This window comes from Colobus angolensis, unplaced genomic scaffold, assembly GCF_000951035.1.
Source record: "Colobus angolensis palliatus isolate OR3802 unplaced genomic scaffold, Cang.pa_1.0 Scaffold71, whole genome shotgun sequence".
Classification (NCBI taxonomy): Eukaryota; Metazoa; Chordata; class Mammalia; order Primates; family Cercopithecidae; genus Colobus; species Colobus angolensis.
This window is the reverse complement of record NW_012120821.1, coordinates 10,593,057-10,604,590: the sequence shown is the minus strand read 5'-3', so window position 1 is coordinate 10,604,590 and position 11,534 is coordinate 10,593,057. Positions and strand designations below refer to the sequence as shown.

Genomic DNA, 11,534 nt, shown 5'->3' with positions numbered 1-11,534 from the left:
GCCTCGGTCTCCCAAAGTGCTGGGATCACAGGCATGAGCCACCGCACCTGGCTCTTGCTCTTGACAAAGATCTTTTTCCCGTCCAGAGATTGGAGAGAAAGCTAAGGACAAAAGGCAGCGTGAAGGAAGGAGAATTTCTTCCTGCCCATATATTTATTTTGAATTTTACAGGTTTAACGTCTGCCCTCCCTCACCCTGAGCTGAGCTGGGAAAGGTACAATTTCTGGTGGGTTTCACTGCTTGATACCTGGCCTAAGTATCTACAAGTTATAAAATCAGAAACAAAATATAATTAGTTTCATCAATAAATGAACAAAGGGCAGTTGGGCTTCACGGAGGAGTGACAAATGCCTTCAAGCAGTCTACATTTTAGGACAATAGCTGGGGTCACTGGTTTCCAAAAGCTATTGGGAAAACCACTTCCTGCTCCCTGTAGTCCCTTCACCTATTCTGGTATCAAAACGAGAAATCCAGAGGAGCCGATTCAGGCGTGTTCCACCAGAGGGCGCAGCAGGCCCACGCCAGGCCCTCTGGGCTGCCAGAACTCCCAGCCTGTGGCTACTGGTCCCATTCGTGTTGCTCACGCACACCCGGTTTGGCAGCATTGTTTCCTCAATCTCTTTGTTAGTCCCTCTGTTTTCCCAAGAAGGCTGGAAGTCCAGAAGAAAGTGAAGAACCTTTGCAGTCATGTGGGCTTGGATTAAAATCCTGACTCTGCCGTCAGCTGAGATCTTGGCAAATTAGCATTCTGAGCTGTTGTATTAATATTAATTGGTGATTTCTTCCCAAGGCTGGGGAATCACAAAATTAGAGACTCTTGGCACGAGAAGGAGCCTTCGAGATCAGCCATTAGAGCCCCCACGTGTCATGGATGGGGACACTGAGGCTCAGGCTAGACCAAAGCCCACGTCTCTCAGCACCTGGGCTGATGTCCTCTCAGCTACACCCAACTGCCTTCTTTCCAAAATCCATAAAACGATAAAGAGCATTCATCAGTGAATGAATGAATGAAAATATTAAAAGCCCTTTCAACCGACGAGCAGGACTTTCTTCTTTTAGAGCAAGGACTTTGGATCCAGACAAAAGCACAGACTGCTGTATCCCTCATCCAGCTTCAGCAATTACTTGACCTGTTCAGTCTCAGTTTCCTTATCTGAATGGTGCAGGGCATACTATGGGGATCAGAAAAGCACCTACCTCACAGGGTTTCATGAAGATTCAATGAGTGCATGCCTAAAATGCCAGCTCAGGCACCTGGAAGGCATTGAGAAAATGCTAGTTCTTTTTTTCTCCCTCCTTTCCTCCTCCTCCTCCTCCTCCTTCTCTCCTTCCTTCCTTCCTTCTTCCTCTTCTTCTTTCTTCCTTCATTCTTCTCCTTCCTTCCTTCCCTCCCTCCCTCCTTCCTTCCTTCCCTTCTTTCTTTCTCTCTCTCTCTTTCTTTCCCCCTCCCTGCCTCTTCCTCCTCCTCCTCCTCCTCCTTCTTCTTCTTCCATAAGCCAGAAACCAAAGGGTACATGTTACTTCTACATGTTAAAATCTGAGTTCCATAATCTTTCTGAGTCTCACTGTTCTTGTCTATAAAGTGGAGAATTTTCATAGCATTGTGGGAGGATTAAATGGCACAACATATATAATAAAACCCACAAAACGACCTGGTTCAGGGTAGCGTAATAAATACTAGTTTATCCTCCCTCATGAAGTAAGGAATGACTATTTCTAAGAGCAAAGAAGGATAAGCCTGCATTCCTACCAATTCCAAAGACTTAGCAGATAGCATTCCCAGGAAGACATAATTTCTCTTGAGTTATCCTATGTCATATTCCTACAGAGCTCTTGTCCAAGGTCTTACAAGCTAACCCAGTTTGAAGTCACCCCCAGGAGCTACTGCATTCATTAAGACCTTATCTTTTCTGGACCTCTGTTGTAGCTTCTGTGCCTTAGGTAGATGAGCGATGCCATCTGGCTGGAGATGTACCTCCTGGGAGTACCTTACTGGGCTGTAGCTACTTGTTAGGAGGGAATATAGCCTCCTTGTTGTATGAGCTTCCTAGGGCTGCTATAATAAAAGTACCATAAACTGGGTGGCTTGCAATAACAAAAATGTATTCTCTCACAGTTTTGGAGGCTGGAAGTCCAAAATTGAGGTGTCAGCAGAGCTATGCTCCCTCTGAGACTCAGTAAATGCTTCCTTGCCCTTGCCCAACTTCTCTTGGTAGCTGGCAATCCTTGCTGTTCTCGGCTTGTGGCTGCATCACTCCAGGCTCTATCTGTCATTGTCACATGGCTATCTTCTCCCTGTGTTTGTATCTCTTCTCTTCTTATAAGGACACCAGTCATATTGAATTAAGGACCCCCCCACTCATATATGACCACATCTCAATTTCCATCTAAATTGCATCTGCAAAGACCTCATTTCCAAAAAAGATGAGATTCAAAGGTACCAGGGGTTAGGACTTCAACATCTTTTTTTTTTTTTTTTTTTTTTATGAAACTAGGATCATACTTAAGATTCTGCTTTTTCTTTTTTCGTTAGGACTTCAACATCTTTTTTTTTTTTTTTTTTTTTGCCGGGGGACACAATTCAATCCATAACATTGGTTAAAAGATCTCTAAAACACCTGAAAATTGGCCAGGTTGGTGGTTCACACTTATAATCCCAGCACTTTGGGAGGCTGAGATGGGTGGATCACCTGAGGCCAGGAGTTCGAGACCAGCCTGGCCAACATGGTGAAACCCCATCTCTACTAAAAATACTAAAATTAGCCAGGTGTGGTGGCGAGCACCTATAATCCCAGCTACTCAAGAGGCTGAGGCAGAAGAATTGCTTGAACTCAGGAGGCGGAGGTTGCACTGAGCCAAGATCACGCCGCTGCACTCCAGCCTGGGTGACAGAGTAAGACTCTGTTTCGAAAAAAAAAAAAACCTGAAGATTTTTAAGAGCTTTCCAATTTACTGATATTTATAATGTACATGTAAATCAACCAACAGAATTAACATGGCTATGTTAATTTACTGGAAAAGTAATTATAAGGTTTATGATTAGAAATTATATTATAAGCCATATATTTCAAATATCATATAAATTATAATTATACCTATAATTGTTTATAATTTATTAACTGTTAGAATAGTTAACTAATTTTGAAAAAATAACTGGGTGAGTGAAACAAAACATTACTGTGGACTGAAAGGCTTTTAGGCCATCACTTTTCTTATTTATTTATTATTTTTTCAGCTCACTGTAGCCTCTGCCTCCCAGGTTCTAAAGATTCTCCTGCTTCAGCCCCCCAGATAGTCGGGACTACAGGCTTGTACCAGCATGCCTGGCTAATTTTTGTATTTTTAGTAGAGACTGGTTTTTACCATGTTAGCCAGACTGGTCTCAAACTCCTGACTTCAGGTGATCCACCCGCCTCAGCCTCCCAAAGTTCTGGAATTGCAGATGTGAGCCCCTGCACCCGGCCCATCACTCTTCAGCTGCTGCCTCATGGATCGTCAGAGTGATCATTCTACAAAGCAAATCCAACTATGTCACTCCCATGCTTAATAACCCTCCATGATGGCCAACAGCTATCAGGAACAGCTGATGAATGAAACTGTCAACTAACACCTCCAGCTACATCTCTACCACTTTCTGAAGCCTGTACTGGGGAAAACATTGCTGCTTTAATGTGACACAGGACAGACATTCACTGGCCAGGACTTTGCTTGTTGTATTTCCCCCAGAAACAGTCCCTATCTCTCCCACATGCCTGCTTTTCTCTGTTTCTTATCCTTCATGGCCCAGCTCAAAAGCCACTTCCTCTGTGATACCTGCCAGGCCTTGTAATGTCCTCCTACCCCCAGGTTCCATGTACCTTGCTTCTGTATTTTGCAGGACTTCTCCCGGTTTTCTTGGTGTTAGAGTGAGACTATTCTATACACCCACTTCTCCCACTAAGCTAGGAGTTCCTGGAAGACAGAAATTTTACCTTGGGCATTGTATTAGTTTGCTGGGATTGCCGTAACAAATAGTACAGGCTCAGTGACTTAAACAACAGAAAATTATTTTATTCTGGAGGCTAGAAGTCCAAGATCAAGATATCCAAGGGTTGCATTCTTCTGAGGGTTGGTTTTTTCCTTGGCTTGTGGATAGCTGCCTTCTTTCTGTGTTTTCACATAGTCTTCCCTCTGTGTCTGCATCCTAATTTCCTCTTCTTTTTTTAGTTCTGGGTTTTGTCTCCCACTTTATTTAGATTTTTAAAGTGTTTTTCTAACTTAAGGAGATTTCTTTTTTAAAATTCAACTTTTGCCAGGCCCAGTGGCTCACGCCTGTAATCACAGCACTTTGGGAGGCTGAGGTGGGTAGATCACGAGGTCGAGAGTTCAAGACCAGCCTGGCCAACATGGTGAAACCCTGTCTCTACTAAAAATATACACACAAAAAAAAAATTAGCTGGGTGTGGTGGTGGGCACCTGTAATCCCAGCTACTCAGAAGGCCGAGGCAGGAGAATCACTTGAACTCGGGAGGTGGAGATTGCAGTGAGCCAAGATCGTGCTGTTGCACTCCAGCCTGGGCCACAGGGTGAGACTCCGTCTCATAAAACAAACAAAAAAAATTTAACTTTTATTTTAAGTTCAGGGGTACTTGTGCAGGTTTGTTACATAGGTAAACTTCTATCATAGGGGTTTGTTGTACAGATTATTTTGTTACCCAGGTATTAAGCCTAGTACACATTCATTCTTTTTCCTGAGCCACTCCCTCCTCCTATCCTACACCCTCCAATAGGCCCCTAACCTCCTCTTCTTATAAAGACACCAGTCATACTGGATAAGGGCCCACCCTAGTGACCTCATTTTAATTTAATTACCTCATTAAAGACCCTGTCTCTAAATACAGTCACATTCTGAGGTACTGGGGGTTAGGACTTCAATTCATTTGGGATGTGGCTGAGTGACACAATTCGGCCCACAACAGCCATTTCTTTAAATTTTTAAAATGTAATTAAATTGTTAAATAATTCAAATAACATAGAAATATATTATTATTATTATTATTATTATTATAACCTCAAACAAAACAAGCCCTCCTTTCCCTGCTCCTCTCTACCCAACTGTGACCACTGCTACCAGGTCTGTTTCAAGCTTTTGCATATATAAGGGTACATACATAAAGATATAACTTTGGTGTGTGTTTTCTCTTTTACATAAATACGATCAAATTGTCCATATTGTTTTGCATATCCTGATCTTATTCATTCTTTTTCTGTATGTGCCCAGTCTACTTCATGCCCTGAATCACAGTTTAGCTATGACCAAGCATGTTCAGAACATTTACTGAGCTCTTAAGAAGAGTGGTCATGGCGTATAGGTCTGCTATGAATTGTCTGGCAGTCATTTAATATTGTATTATATTTTAGGTCTGCCAACCTGAAATAAACAGCGGAGAGACCAGTTCTCCAAAACAAAGAGTTTATTTGGGAATAACAGGGAATTGCGATTTTGGGTGCACGTGCCATGGTGGACCACAGGTGCACCAAAGGGGATGGGGCAAGAGGAAGCTTTTAAGAGAAAGAAGGAGAGGCCAGGCATGGTGGCTCATGCCTATAATCCCAGTGCTTTGGGAGGCTGAGGTGGGTGGATCACCTGAGGTCAGGGGTTCGAGACCAGCCTGGCCAATATGGCAAAACCCTGTAACTACTAAAAATACAAAAATGAGCTGGGAATCATGGTGTGCACCTATAATTTCAGCTACTCAGGAGGCTGAGGCATGAGAATCACTTGAACTTGGGAGGCGGAGGCTGCAGTAAGCAGATACCGCACCACTGCACTCCAGCCTAGGTAACAGAGTGAGTCTCTGTCTCAAAACATAAATAAATAAATAAATAAATAAAGGAGGAAATGTACATGTAAGCTAATTTGAAAATAAGACCATTGGTTACAGGAGCTTGTTGCAGGAGATGGCATTAGCTTATTGCTGGAGACAACCGCTGTTGGGCAAATGTCCCTGTGCAAGCCAGGTGGCTTAAGTGGAATTCCTTGGATAGTTTCTGTTATAGGCATACATGCATGAGAACCCTTCCTTCGTGGCCTCCCAGCTCCATTTTGTGAGTTTAGCTTAAGTGACTGCATTTTGGTACTGGCAACTTTCACAAGTTTCATTTTTCTTGTATATAAAATGGAAGACAATAATATTCATCTCCCAGGGCCCTCAAATTATCTAGTATTTGGAGGCTACCCTACCATTTTGTCCAAGCATCCATCCTGCATGACACCTGAAGTCCAATATCTTTATTCAGTTTCACTTCCTTGATGTTTCTCAGAGTCCTGGGGATACTTCCTTGATGCCCAGATCCACCTGATGGGGGCCAACTCCTCTGGCCGGACATTTCTGCTGGGGCTCTGTGTCTGCTGCTTCTCTTGACCTGGTCTCCTGGCTCAGTTCCCCAAAACACACCAAATACCAGAAGGTTCAAATTAGGGGATTTTTTTTTTTTTTTTTTTAATAGAGACGAGTCTCACCATGTTGCCCAGGCTGGTCTTGAACTCCTGGGCTCAAGTGATCCTCCTGCCTTGGTTTCTCAAGGTGTGGGATTACAGCAGGGAGCCACAGCACCCCACCAAGTTAAGGGATTTTACCAAAGCCTTCCTGATAGCATTGAGACAGGAATGATACAGGGTTGACACAGGAGAACAGCAAATTCCAGGCAGCAGTTTTACACGACTCGCAAAAGGAAACTGTTAAAATAGCTGCAGAAGCTACGGGCTGAGAAGACCCTGAAAAATCAGGGTGTGGGTCAAGCTGGCTAAGACCAACTGGACCCAACATGGCGCTGGATTTGACTTAGGTCTCACCTAGGACCTCATTGTATGCTCATTAACATACTCAATCACACACCCACCAGTGCCAGGACAGATCCTGGAACACCCGTATTTGGTGTAAAAATGAGTGGCACCAGAATTCTGAGAAATCTTCACATTTTTCCAGGAATCTTCATGAATATTCCACCTCTTAGTTAAAGAAACTCATGTAGATGGAAACTGCAAACACAGTTGCATGACTCTCTCTCTCTCTTAAGTATACCCACACTCCCCTTTCTTTTCTTTTCCTTCTTTTTTTTTTTTTTTTTTTGAGATGAAGTTTTGCTCTTGTTGCCTAGGCTGGAGTGCAATGGCGCGATCTCAGCTCACCACAACCTCTGCCTCCCAGGTTCAAGTGATTCTCCTGCCTCAGCTTCCCAAGTAGCTGGAATTACAGGCATGCGCCACCACGCCAGGCTAATTTTTAGTATTTTTAGTAGAGATGGGGTTTCTCCATGTTGGTCAGGCTGGTCTCGAACTTCCGACCTCAGGTGATCTGCCCTCCTCGGCCTCCCAAAGCGTTGGGACTATAGGCGTAAGCCACTACGCCCAGTCCACGCTCCCTTTTCTTGAGTGTGTACTTTTTGTCTTGCCATAACTCTCCAAACTTTCACTATTTTCTGATTTGTCACTGAATTCCTTCCCACAATGGTGTCAAAAGCCTGCACACCAGCCGGGCTGAGGTCCCACAGGTATTTGGGGACCTCCTCTAGCTCACTGGTATCTGTGTCATTAGTAGTCCTACCATTCTCACCTCTCAGAGAACACAGTAGGTGAACACAGTAGGTGATGCATTTGGGGACCTCCCCTAGCCCACTGGTATCAGCATCATTAGTATTCTTACTATTCTCACCTCTCAGAGATCACAGTAGGTGAAGCACTTCCCATGCTTCCTGTCACTGCATACCCCAGAAGCTGAGGGGGTCGGTCCTGTCAACACATCCATTTTGCAAGTGAAGAATCAGGGGCTCAGACAGGTTGAGGAACTTTCCCAAGGTTACTCAGTCAATGCGTGGGAGAGCAAGGTCCAGTCCAAAGCATTTTCCAAGGTTTGGCTAGAATCAGTGGTGGAACCACAGCTAATTTCAGCTGTTCCACACAAAGACATTAGGTAACTAAACCACTTGGTGAGACAGTTAGATTCTATTTTCAATGATTTTCTCTTCCTTTTGGTTAAATCAAGGAAAGTTTCAGGTTGTTCCTAATATGCCAGTAAAAGTTCTCTAACGTAATTCCAATCTCCATTTCTAACAAAGACAAAACAGGCAACCGTATCTAGCCAGAACTTAATCATGTTGTTTTGTTTCTATTTATTTTTATGGAAATGAAGTTGATTTTCTATTGATGTAGCAATAGAAATATTCTTTAAAAATATCAGTTGTTAAAAGTGAATAGATGTACAGAAAAATATTAAGTAAAGAATAGTGTGATTTGTTTGTTGAAATGTCAAAAATTGTGAGATCTGGGGCTTCAGGCTTGGGAACAGTGTACGTAATAAAGAGGAACTTAAGCCTGGATGGCAGACTCCATCTCCTGCCCTCTTCAGTGCCGAGGGGCTGCCTCTCTCCCTCATTCTGGCAGAGACCCCGAGGAGAGGCGCCTTGGCCCAGTCAAGCTCCAGTCCAAAAAAAGCCAGTTAACATCACAAACTCAGCCTTTCCCTGACGCCATTTTATTGTCCAAAACTTCTCCGTTTCAAGGGGATTTCCATCTCCCTTTACATAACAAAAGTCCCCTGACCATGTTCTTCCCAAAATAAAAAAAAGAGCAGCCAGTTTTTCCTTCAAGTGCAATTACATGGCAGACTGCTTTGCAAGGGCAGTTTATTGAAGGCCTGGTCTTCATTAGGTCTTAAGAGCAGCTCTAATTCCCAGCCCAGTCCCCAGAAGGAGAGAGGTAAACTCCTCCCTGCTCTAAGTGAAGACTTCCTACAGTGCAGCTTTGATGTTGCCCTCTCCTGTTCTAGTGTGCCATGTTTCCCTGGGACATGTTTCTCTCCCTGGCTTGGCATTCAAGGCCCTTCACAATCAGCCCAATATGGAGAGGTAAAAGAGCATTGGACCACAACTCTGGACATCAGGGTTCTAGTGCTAGTGTGACCTCAATTTGCTGTGTGCTCTCTGCCAGCTCCCTCCCCTCTTCAGGCCTGTTTTCCCATTCATAGAAAGAAGAGATGGGATTAGGTGGGTCTCTTCCAGGGCTGATGTTCTCTGGTCCGCAGCGAGAGTCTGAGCTAGTTGACCAGCACGTAGTCAAAGAGGCTGGGCTAGCCAGAGCTGAGGCCCAACTCTCAGGCTTGACCACCTCAACCTGGCCACTAAGACGACTTTGATGCTCTGCCACTTTCAATTGACTTTAAGCCGAAGAGCGTTATGTCAGAAAAAACAGGTCTGCTGGGAATTAAGCTGGCCTGCCCTGCTTCTTAAGGGATCTCCTTAGATAAATAACCAAGCCCAACAGAGTGAGGAAGCTGCTCACATCTGACCCCTCAACACTGTCTCCTCCCATCCCAAAGGACTGGTTCCAGCAGGAAAGTCTCCTGTTCTGTCTTTTACAAGGGAGAATAGGTGGGTTTTTTTTTAAAGTTGCTATAAAACAGATGCCCAGTATACAAATGTTTGGACCATATGAAATGTATAAAGAAGAGAGTAAAAGGCAACTGAAATATTTTCCACCCACCTGTGCCACGATATCCTTTGTAAACATTTTTGTGTTTCAAGTTTTCTCTAAGAAATAGAAAGACAAAAATCTTTTTAATGAAGATAGGATCATACTAGAAATACAGTTATAATTTTTAAAAGGTAAAATCATGACTCTTAAAGACATATAAAATGAGTGCTTGTCAAAGATTTTATTTTACTCGGTTATTAATGAAATAATATATTAAAGCCAGTTCAAAGGAGAATGTGATTAACAGACAAGTATATATATGCAATCAAGAATGCAGAAATAAATTTGATAGTAGATGAAAAACTGGTAATTATTTTTAGGGCAATAAAATGTGATGTTTGGAATTGTCTCTGTACGTTTATTTATTGTACATTTATGGGACAAAATTTGCATTTCTATGGGCAAGGATAATTTGCATTACAATTACCTCTAGGGGGAGTATCTGAATCCCACCAAAATATGTTAGCAGTGGTGAAACCATACGGGTCTGCAGCAACCTCAATTCCTGCCTCCTCAGGAGTAAGAATTTGACTGAGGTGCTTACAGCAGAGGAAGAGGCTGAGGCAAATTTTAGAGCAGGATTAAAAGTTAAAAATTAAAAAGTTTTAGAGCAGGAACAAAAGGAAGTAAAAAGTACACTTGGAAGACAGCCAAGCAGGTAACGTGAGAGAGTCCAGTGAGCGATTTGACCTTGGACTTGGGGTCTTACACAATGGCATGCTTCCAGGGTTGCGTTACTGTTCCCCTGATTCTTCCCTTGGGGTGGGCTGTCTGCATGCACAGTGGTCTGCCAGCACTTGAGAGGGGCGCATGTGCAGTGTGTTCACTGAAGTTGTGCACATGCTCACCTGAGGCATTTTTTTCCCTTACCAGTCCAGCGTTCCTAGAGGAAGGACATACAGCAGTTAAACGCCGCCATTTTGCCTCTGAGTGCGCATGCTTGAGCCCACTTGCCCACTTCCTGGGATATTATCAGGAAGCGGCTGATCACCGGTTTCAGGTGTTTTCTATTGGGAAACTGCCTTTCCCTAGCACTGGCTTTGACGAATTCTCATTTTAGAGATAGTATAATAACCACCTGATGATCACCTGACATTCTAAGTGAGAGAGGTTCCTCTCCTGCCCTGCTCATGTCTGACTAACTATCTACTGTAACATTACTATTACTTTTCTAGAACTCACAGAGATGTGAAATAGCCTAGTCAGAGACAGGGAAAGACTCCTGTAGAATCAGGTAACCCCCAAAGAATCTAGACAACACACAGCATGCCATTAAAAGGACACCTGATAAACGTTCACATTTTGTCACCAAAATATATATCATGCTTACAATAGCTAATATTTGGGAATGCTTACTCAGGGAGTGTCAGGCACAGTTGTAAGCACTTTATATAAGTTTTATCTCACTTTTTATAAGTATTATTTTACTTATAAAGTACTTTATAAGTATATTATTTTTATTATTTTGAGACAGAGTCTCGCTCTGTTGCCTAGGCTGGAATGCGGTAGCACAATCTCAGCTCACTGCAAACCCTGCCTTCTAGGTTCAAGCGATTCTCGTGCCTCAGCCTCCTGAGTAGCTGGGATTACAGGCGTGTGCCATCACGCCGGCTAAATTTTGTATTTTTAGTAGAGACAGAGTTTTGCCATGTTGCCGAGGCTGGTCTTAACTCTTGGGCTCAAGTAATCCACCCACCTCAGCCTCCCAAAGTGCTGGGATTACAAGCGTGACCCACCGTGCCCAGCCTGAGAGTTTTTTTGTTTTTGTTTTTTAAGAGAATTTCCCTACATCTTTGCCAATAATAAGTAATATCAATCTTTTCAGTATTTGCTAATCTGATAGGTTAAAAAAAAAAGGTATCTCCGTGTCATTTGAATATACATTTATATTTATCACAAGAATTCTTCAGGACTGTTTTGCAAAGATAATTATCAGTGCCAGAGATTACTTTGTTCCCCTCCTCTCCCCCTAGTGGTAGAGCTATAAACCTAAAGTAAGGTACAAAAAGAGATCCATCGAAGG

At 43.2% G+C, this 11,534-nt stretch overlaps 1 protein-coding gene across 1 annotated transcript in view; it reads right to left on the bottom strand.

The window, feature by feature from the left end:
• RAB14 (RAB14, member RAS oncogene family) overlaps window positions 1-10,319 on the bottom strand; it is a 44,173-nt gene extending 33,854 nt beyond the window's left edge. Inside the window, exons 1-2 of the mRNA XM_011927395.1 lie at window positions 10,221-10,319; window positions 9,521-9,567 (exon numbers count right to left, since the gene is read on the bottom strand). The gene's annotated coding sequence lies outside the window, so the exon portion shown is untranslated. The remainder of the gene's footprint in view (window positions 1-9,520; window positions 9,568-10,220) is intronic.
• Between the last annotated feature and the right edge of the window lie 1,215 nt (window positions 10,320-11,534).